Source organism: Nicotiana tabacum, chromosome 8 (assembly GCF_000715075.1).
Source record: "Nicotiana tabacum cultivar K326 chromosome 8, ASM71507v2, whole genome shotgun sequence".
Lineage (NCBI taxonomy): Eukaryota > Viridiplantae > Streptophyta > Magnoliopsida > Solanales > Solanaceae > Nicotiana > Nicotiana tabacum.
The window spans coordinates 81,292,916-81,301,821 of NC_134087.1; the positions used below are offsets into that span (position 1 = coordinate 81,292,916).

At 37.5% G+C, this 8,906-nt stretch overlaps 1 pseudogene; it reads right to left on the bottom strand.

Moving 5' to 3' along the window:
- Nucleotides 1–1,888: 1,888 nt before the first annotated feature.
- LOC107795562 (disease resistance protein RPV1-like) lies at nucleotides 1,889–3,723 on the bottom strand (annotated as a pseudogene).
- Between the last annotated feature and the right edge of the window lie 5,183 nt (nucleotides 3,724–8,906).

The window sequence follows — 8,906 nt, forward strand, 5'->3', positions numbered from 1 at the left end:
CCTATACTTATACTTGTTTAGGTTATTTAGTCCAGTAGGTGTCTTGACTGTTCCTCATCATTACTCCATTGAGGTTAGTCTTGATACTTGCTAGGTACCATTGTGGTGTACTCATACTACACTTCTGCATATTTTTTGTGCAGACTCAGGTTTTGCAAAGTCAGTTGATCCTTAGACTACAAGAAAAGAGATCTTTAACGGCCATTTTTTCACGAAAGGAAATTAATCCAGTCGTTATATGTGTACTTATAGCGGCCAATATTTATTGTGTTCGTTAAAGTTATTTTTTATTGTAATTTTTACGAGGGAATTATTTGTGGTCCTTTAAATTGTGTCAATCCCGTCGTTAAATCTTAATAAAAATGAAAAACAAGCTCTAATTTTTCCCTCCTTTATTTTCTCAACCAACTATCCGCACATTACCCCCAAATTATCAAAAAAAAACCCTACAATCTCTCGCCTAAATTGCTATCCCAAAACACGCACAACAACTTCAGCAAAAAAGAGGCAAAGAATCATGAACAAATAGGGATCTCGCTGCAACTGGCCACTACTCGATCAGCGAAGAAGTTCTTAAATTAACACAATATATACAGAGTAGAGCAGAACTCAACATATAATCACAGAAAAATTTGGGTTTCTGTACATTGATTATAATCTGTCTTCTTTGGTGAATCTGTGTCAACGCTAATAAGATTCTGTTCTCCTTCTCGTCAAGGTAAATTCAAGTTATAACTACCATTTAATGTTGTTATTTTATGTTTTGGACCGATTTTCAACTTGTTTTCATGGAGTTTTCGGCTGAAATGTTGGTAGCATTTTAGAGCTAGTTTTTCTTGGTTTTAGTTTTCGTTTTACTATTGCATTTTGGGGTTGTCTTGGGATTATTTTGGAGCTAATGTTGAGCTGATTTTGTCCAAAAAAATAACTGGATTTGGGATGAGTTTAATCGATAGGAACAGAAAAGATGAACTTAAGGATTGGGATTTTTTAGAGAGGGTAATGGTGGGCTTGGATGATATTTGGATGATTTTTCCTTCTGCTTTTTCGTCTCTTTTTATTGGCTTCTTTTCTGATCACCTCCCTCTGTTCTCTCTCCGTCACTCTATCTATATTCCCCCTGTTTTCATCCGTCAAGTTAAAATGGTGAATCTGTGTCGCTAAACTTATAGTAATAACTATTGTGAAATCGCGTCTTTTTTTTATCTCTTTGCTTTTCATAAATTGGATTTCTTCTTAGAATTATATGTATATTTTCCAGATTTATAATTACATTGACCCCCTTTATGGAGAGGCTTCTTGTAGTACCTCTGCTATTTGTTTTCTTGCTGGAAGATTAAGATATAAGAATTAAACATGCTTGTAGGAATTAAATTTACCTCTTAATATGTAACAATATGTGTTTAGATGTGGTGTTTCTTAGTTCTTCAAGTCCATAATTAGTTGGTTAATGTAGTTGACGAGTGGGATTAGTTTAGTTTTGTTCTTTACAACTTCTTCATCTCGAAAGAGATGATCGTCTTTGTTAAGAAAATCTAGAAAATAACTATACAATAATTAAGATCTGCTAAGTCAGAGATGCCACTAACTTGTTTTGGTAAAATGCTTTATGCATGTTCTCTGTGAATTTTAAGTCACATTATTCAGTCAACTAAAGTTAGCATATTTTAGCTCGTTTATGTAGTAGATCTCTGGTTATATGAATTGGCTCAAAACAAACTTTCATTTTATCATAATCTATGAATTGTAAACATATTAATATTGTTGAAGTACTGCAGAAAGTAACAATATAAAATTCACTGAGTTGTTTCCGTGATAAATCATCACCAACCTGCAGTGATTAATTAAAAGCTCTGAGCAGCACTTTTAACCTGGAGATTGAGGGGGAAGTCACATGTTTTAATTTGGTTTAGGTGAATAACCTACTTTAGTCTCTTCTTTGTCTGACTTTGCTCTCTTCTTATATCTTGAATCAATGAATCCACTTTCAACTTATCCTTGTCCATTTCAATCAGATTTCTATCTAAATGAATCTCAAGTCCTACTACTGAGAAAAACCACATCCATCAAGTAATGTAACTGCATAATCTTTATCCTTTCCAACAAAGAAACAGACAATATCGAGGAATAGATTTTGTACATCATAATCTGGCAGTAAATCATAGCTGATTCTGAGTTTTTCCAGGATCTTATTGTCAGGGATTGCCTTTAGTTTTCTTAATGTACATTCCCACACCTATATACTTTTGTCACAAAGAGAAGAACCTAAAACTTTGAGAGCCAACGGAATTCCTTCACAATGAAGTATCACATTTTCTGAAAGGTTCTTGTGAAGGCTATTCTTTTCCAAAAGCATATCAACTGACGAGTCGAATTGATTCTTGAGCATTCAATGGCGTGACCTTATACATCTTAATCTGCAGGCCTCACTAGCATCAAGTAGGTGCTAATTTTTGGTTGTAATGATAATTTTACTACCTAGATAAAACTATTACCACATCCCAAGTACAATATTTAACTGATCTCTATTGTCTACATCATCGAGAACAAGAAGAATTCTTCTGCAAAGAGTGGCCTCTTGAATCTTGCTGACTCCTTCATCGACATTGTATATCTTCTCAACCTTCTTCCCCAAAACATTTGAAACAAGTCGTCTTTGTATACCTACAAGACCATCATGGCTTTCTGAACTTTTATTTACATCAGCAAGAAAGTTGCTGCCATCAAATTTGTCAAAGTTCATAAGTAACCTGTCTTAGCTAGTGTAGTTTTACCTATACTTCCCATCCCATATATAGCCATAATATCAATACTAGTTGATCCATCTTTCAATCAGAGATTGAATGTCTCTAACTTGAGAATCTATTCCAACTGGATAGAGAGCAACACTTAAAACTGCGCGATTTAGTTTTCCTACAATCACCTTCACAATCTCTTGAATAAACTTTGACTCACACCTAAAAATTAGTTTGTATTTAATACCATCTAAAGTCAGGAATAAAGCACATACTCTGTAGTGGAACAATTTGAAATCCACTAATATAAATCTACCTATAAACATCAAGCTAGTAAAAGTTTACCTACCAGATTTATTCTATAAGACCATTCCTCCCAAATCAGCAACTTCTGTTAGAGCAGGCTTCCATTCCTTCACCTTATGCAACAATTCCAATCTCCTTCCTTCGGTCTTGGATTAACATCTCTCTTCATATATTAAAGAATCTTGTTAAAACTCCCTTTTTGTTTCCTGACTTCTGAGGGATCCGCATCATAAAACATAGGTAGAACAAAATGTCGAAAAGCTCTCTTACACTCAAGTATAAACACAAGTTTATCAAGGCACCTCTCTGAAGAGGTATACTCTTTAGTGAAGACAACAATGAGAATTCTTGATTCTTGGATTGTTTTCTGCAATTCTTTGCATCCCTTTTCATCTATCTCAAGTTCGTCAACCTTGAACGTGCGAATACCAACATTTGATAAAGCTGAAAGAAGATAATCTCCAAAGGACATGCCTATTTTGGTTGCCAAACTCAGAAATGCATGATAAGCAAATTGAGTCACTTTTTGTTTTGTTTTTGATTAGTCATTGGTAAAAGATTGTTCTTTGAGAAGAAATTATCTAGAACCATAGAAGAGATAAATAGGCGAGTGTAAAACTTGTCAATTCATGATGATTCACTCATACTAGATATTGATATTGTATCGCCCCTCTTCGCTCAAATTATTGAACTAGTGGATATTTTTGGTAAATACTTTTGAACTATTGATTTTGCTTTAGTATACATTTGTACTATATACAAGTTAAAGTGTTTACTTATTTTTTGGCTTGTTGAATAAATGTTTACTTCTAGCTAATACATTATTTTAATCATATATACATATATATTACACATGCAACAGATTATGGCACATGATAAGAAGTGGATGGAACTTATCCATGACCGACTTGGTAATGCTTACAAGCTTGGGGTGGACAGTTTTTTGGATTTTGCTTTTACAAGATTAAGTGAGGCACATGTAATACGTTGTCCATGTATCAAATATTGTAATACATCTTCGGGAACACATGAGATGGTTAAGTCACATTTAATAATACATGGAATAATTCAAAATTATACTTTTTGGTATCATCATGGGGAAAAGTTAGGTGAGCCACAATCAAATTAAGAAGATGTAGAAGATGATGACATTGAAGAAGCTTATGGTGAGGATGAAATACATGGTTTTCTAAGAGATTTATACCCTGATTTTGATGCAGACAACACGAACATTGACGGTGATGATTTTCTTGAGGAGCAACCAAATCTTGAAGCAAAAAAATTCTATAGGCTTTTAAAGGGTTTTGAGAAACCATTGTACTAAAATTCAAAAGTTTCTAAACTTTATACTATGGTTAAATTGCTTCATATCAAAAGTATTGGGCGTTGGAGTCATGAGTCATTTACAAAGTTGTTGAAGATGTTGAAGGAAGATCTATTGCCTGATGAATCAAACTTTCTAGATTCAGATTATGAGGCAAAGAAGATAATTCAGGATCTTAGACTTTCTTACAAGAAAATTGATGCGTGTAAGAATAACTACATGCTATATTGGAAGGATGACAAGTTTCTTGAATCTTGCAAAGTATCTGGAGCATCTAGAGGGAAAAAGGATAAACATAGTGGAGAAACTAAATTTAAGAATAGGAAAAAGATAGCGCACAAAATTTTACTTTATTTTCCCTTAAAGCCAAGACTTGAAAGATTGTTTATGTCCTCAAAGATATCATCTTTAATGACATGGCATCATGAAAAAAGAGTTAACGATGGAATAATGAGGCACCCAACTGTCTCAATGGCATGTAAAATGTTTGATGAACTTCACCAGTCTTTCACCGCTGAACCTCATAATGTTCCACTTGGACTTGATAGTGATGGTTTTCAACCATTTGGAAGTTCTACAACCCCGTATAGCATTTGGCCTGTTGTACTTATTCCTTATAATTTACCACCTTGGCTATGTATGAAGCAAGATAATTTTATTTTGTCGATGCATATTCCTGGTCCTGAAAGTCCGGGAGATGCAATTAATGTTTATCTTCAGCCTTTGATGGATGAATTAAAGGAATTATTGAATACTGGAGTGGAGACCTTTGATGCGTCAACCAAACAAAACTTTATATTGCATGCGGCTCTATTATGGACCATTAATTGACGACCTGGCCAGTCATCTCATGAGTTACCACTCTGTTTCCCCCATTTCTGCTTCTTATTGCTTTGTTTATTGGTTCTATGTGTGACCGGGTTGGTTGGTTCAAGTTCGGAAAGGTTTTGAGAAGGTTTGAGACACTTAGTCTCTTTTGAGTAAGCTTAAGTTGGAAAAGTCAACCGAATATTGACTTATGTGTTAGAGGGATCGGATGTGCTTTTCGATGGTTTGGATAGCTTTTGGAGGTGATATGGGACTTAGGAGCGTGATCGGAATGCATTTTAGAGGTTCGCAGTAGATTTAGGCTTGAATTGACAAAGTTGAAATTTTGGCATTTTTCGGTTGAAAGATGAGATTTTGATATAGGGGTCGGAATGAAATTCTGAGAGTTTCAATAGTTCCGTTGTGTCATTTGGAATGTGTGTACAAAATTTCAAGTCATTCGGACGTGGTTTTGTATACTTTTTGATTGAAAGCGTAATTCGAAAGATTTTGAAAACTTAGGCTGTGATTTCGGATGGTTGGCAGAAAGAATGAAAAAATGAGATGGCAGCTGAAATTAAAGTCTACTGTCATAACCGCATCTACTGTTGGGAGGCCATAGGTGCGACCCCAGCAGATGCGAAAAAGAAGTCACAGAAGCTGAAAGAGGCTAGGAAGGCTATGACCGCAAAAGCGGTTGGGTAACCACACCTGCAATGGCGCAGGTGTGTAGTGAGCATCGCAGATGCGGAAGTTGGGATGTAAGTGAAAAACCACAGAAGTAGTTCATGGACAGCAAAAGAAGAACCGCAGGAGCTGGATTTTTGCCGCGGATGCAAAATCTTTGGGCCAGAAGGTATAAATTATTTCCTTCGCGATTTTTGAGCTATTCCACCATTTCTAAGTCGTCTTTGGAGCTTATTGGGGGATTTTGAAGAGCGATTCAAAGGGTATCGTCTGGAGGTAAGATTTATTTGTCTAATAATCGATCCTATGGTATTATTTCACAGATTAAAGCTGTAATTAATGGAATTTAAGGGTTAAAATTGGGGAAACTAGGGCTTGGCATTGGAGACCTAGACTTGAGGATTTGAGGGGCCATTTGTGGTCGGCTTTTGGGACATTTGATATCTATGAACTCATGGGGAGATAAGGAATTTATTGATGAAAAATTTATCAAATTCCAAGACATGGTACCGGGGGTCGGGTTTTTTGTAATTTCGGAATGTATGTTGTAAATTGATTATTTTCGCTTGGGCTTCATTCCCTGAGTATAATTTGACACCGTGATTCTGATTTTGCATAGATTTGATGCATGTGGAGGCCGATTTGAGGGGCAAAGGCGTCGTGGGCTAGAGTTTGGACCTGCTTGAGATGAGTAATGATTGTAAATGTTGTCCTGATGGTATGAAATCCCGGATTTGCACATCGTGATGCTATTTTGAGGTGACGCACATGCTAGATGACGAGCGTGGGGTCGTGCACTGTTGGGGATTGTAACTTAGTCCGTCCCGAATGACTATTTTACTATGTATTTGATAGAAAACTATTTTCTATCATTATGTTTTGTGCTGAATGCCATATTTGAGCCTCGTGCCATCTATTTGAACCCGTAGGAGATTTTTACTGATAATTCCTCACTGCTTTGACTTTATACTTGTACTCAGTCATGCTATATTCCACTATTTTTATAACTCAGCTATGTTTACTCTGCTTTAATACTTAAAATAATATTTTAAATGATATTTTGAGCTGAGCATCATGTTTTACTATTGCCCGAGTGGCTTATGAGATTCTGACTGAGTAAGGCCGAGGGCCTATGTTGTGAGGAAACACTGATTATGAATATGAGGCCGAGGGCCTGAGATTGGTATGCCACGAGGTGGCTTGTTGATATCAGGCCGAGAGCCTAGTGATGATGCCACGAGATGGCTTGATATTGTGCTTGGGCAGTAAGGGGCCCCTCCAGAAGTTTGCACACCCCTAGTGAGTGCGGATACCCATTGTGATGTGAGATATAGCCCGAGAGGCTGGTTGTTGTTAAATGTGTTGCCCGAGGGGCTAATTTTGTTGGTATTATGCCCGAGGAGCGTTTCTTTATGTGTTTACCTTTTCTAGTTGCCTGTCTTTTACTTGTTTAACTGTTTAATAAGGGATTTTTAAGAAGCTTAAACTGAACTAAAGTGACTTTGTGGGATTTGTGTCTCAGTGTCTTAATTGTCAGTAGGTGAAATATGAGCATCAGAGATCGGGTGGCTTGCTTCAGCAGATGGATATTTCGGAGTGGAAGTGGGAGCGGATCACCAAGGGCTTTGTATTTGGGCTCCCACGGACTTTGAAGAAGTTAGAATGTTATTTGGGTGATCGCAGACCAGCTGACCAAGTCCACGCACTTCATTCTTGTGTGTACTACCTATTCTTCAGACCGGTTGGTAGAGATCTATATCAGGGAGATTGTTCATTTGCAAGGTGTCCCAATTTCCATTATCTCAGGTAGGGGCACTCGGTTTACTTTGTAGTTTTGGAGGTCTGTGCAGTGAGAGTTGGGTACTCAGGTTGAGTTGAGAACATCTTTACACCCTCAGCCGGACGTGCAGTCCGAGTGCACTATTCAGATATTGGAGGACATGTTGCGTGCTTGTGTCATTGATTTTGGAGGGTCATGGGATCAATTTTTACCGCTTGCAGAGTTTGCTTATAACAACAACTACCAGTCGAGTATTTAGATAGCTCCATATGAGGCTTTGTATGAGAGATGGTGTAGATCTCCAATTGGTTGGTTTAAGCCGGGTGAGGCTAGGCTATTAGGGATAAACTTGGTGCAGGATGCTTTAGAAAAGGTGAAGGTGATTCAGGAGAGGATTCGTACAGCGCATTTGAGACAAAAGAGTTATGCTGACAGGAAGGTTCGGGATGTGTCCTACATGGTGGGTATGACGACCTGGTCAGTCATCTCATGAGTTACCGCTCCATTTCCCCCATTTCTGCTTCTTATTGCTTTGTCTATCAGTTCTAGATGTGATCGGGTTGGTTGGCTTGGGTTCGAAAAGGATTTGGTAAGGTTTGAGACACTTAGTCTCTTTTGAGGAAGCTTAAGTTGGAAAAAAAGTCAACCGGATATTGAATTATGTGTTAGAGGGCTTGGCTGTGAGTTTTGAGGGTTCAGATAGCTTCGGGAGGTGATTTGAGACTTAAGAGCGTGATCGGAATGAGTTGTGGAGGTCCGGAGTGGATTTAGTCTTGAATGGGCAAAAATGGATTTTTGGCGTTTTCCGGTTGATAGATGAGATTTTGATATAGGGGTTGGAATGGAATTTTGAGAGTTGCAGTAGTTCCGTTGTGTCATTTGGGATGTGTGTGCAAAATTTCAGGTCATTCGGATGTGGTTTGGTTGGGTTTTTGATCAAAAGCGTAATTCGAAAGAATTTGAAAAGTTAGGCTTGAATCTGATGTGTCTTGGTTGATACGATGTTGTTTGAGGTGTTTTGAAGATTGGTATAAGTTAGAATGAGGTTATGGGATATATTTGTGCTTTTGGTTTATGTCCCGGGGGCCTCGGGGTGGTTTCAGATGGTTGACAGAAAGTTTAGAATTTTTGTAGAAGTTGCAGATTTTCTACTTCTGTTATTTCTGCACCTGCAGATTGGGGACCATAGGTGCGATGCCGCAGATGCGAGGGGGAAGGCTGGAAAAGTGGAAGAAAGTGAGGGAGGCAGAAACCGCAAAAGCGGTTA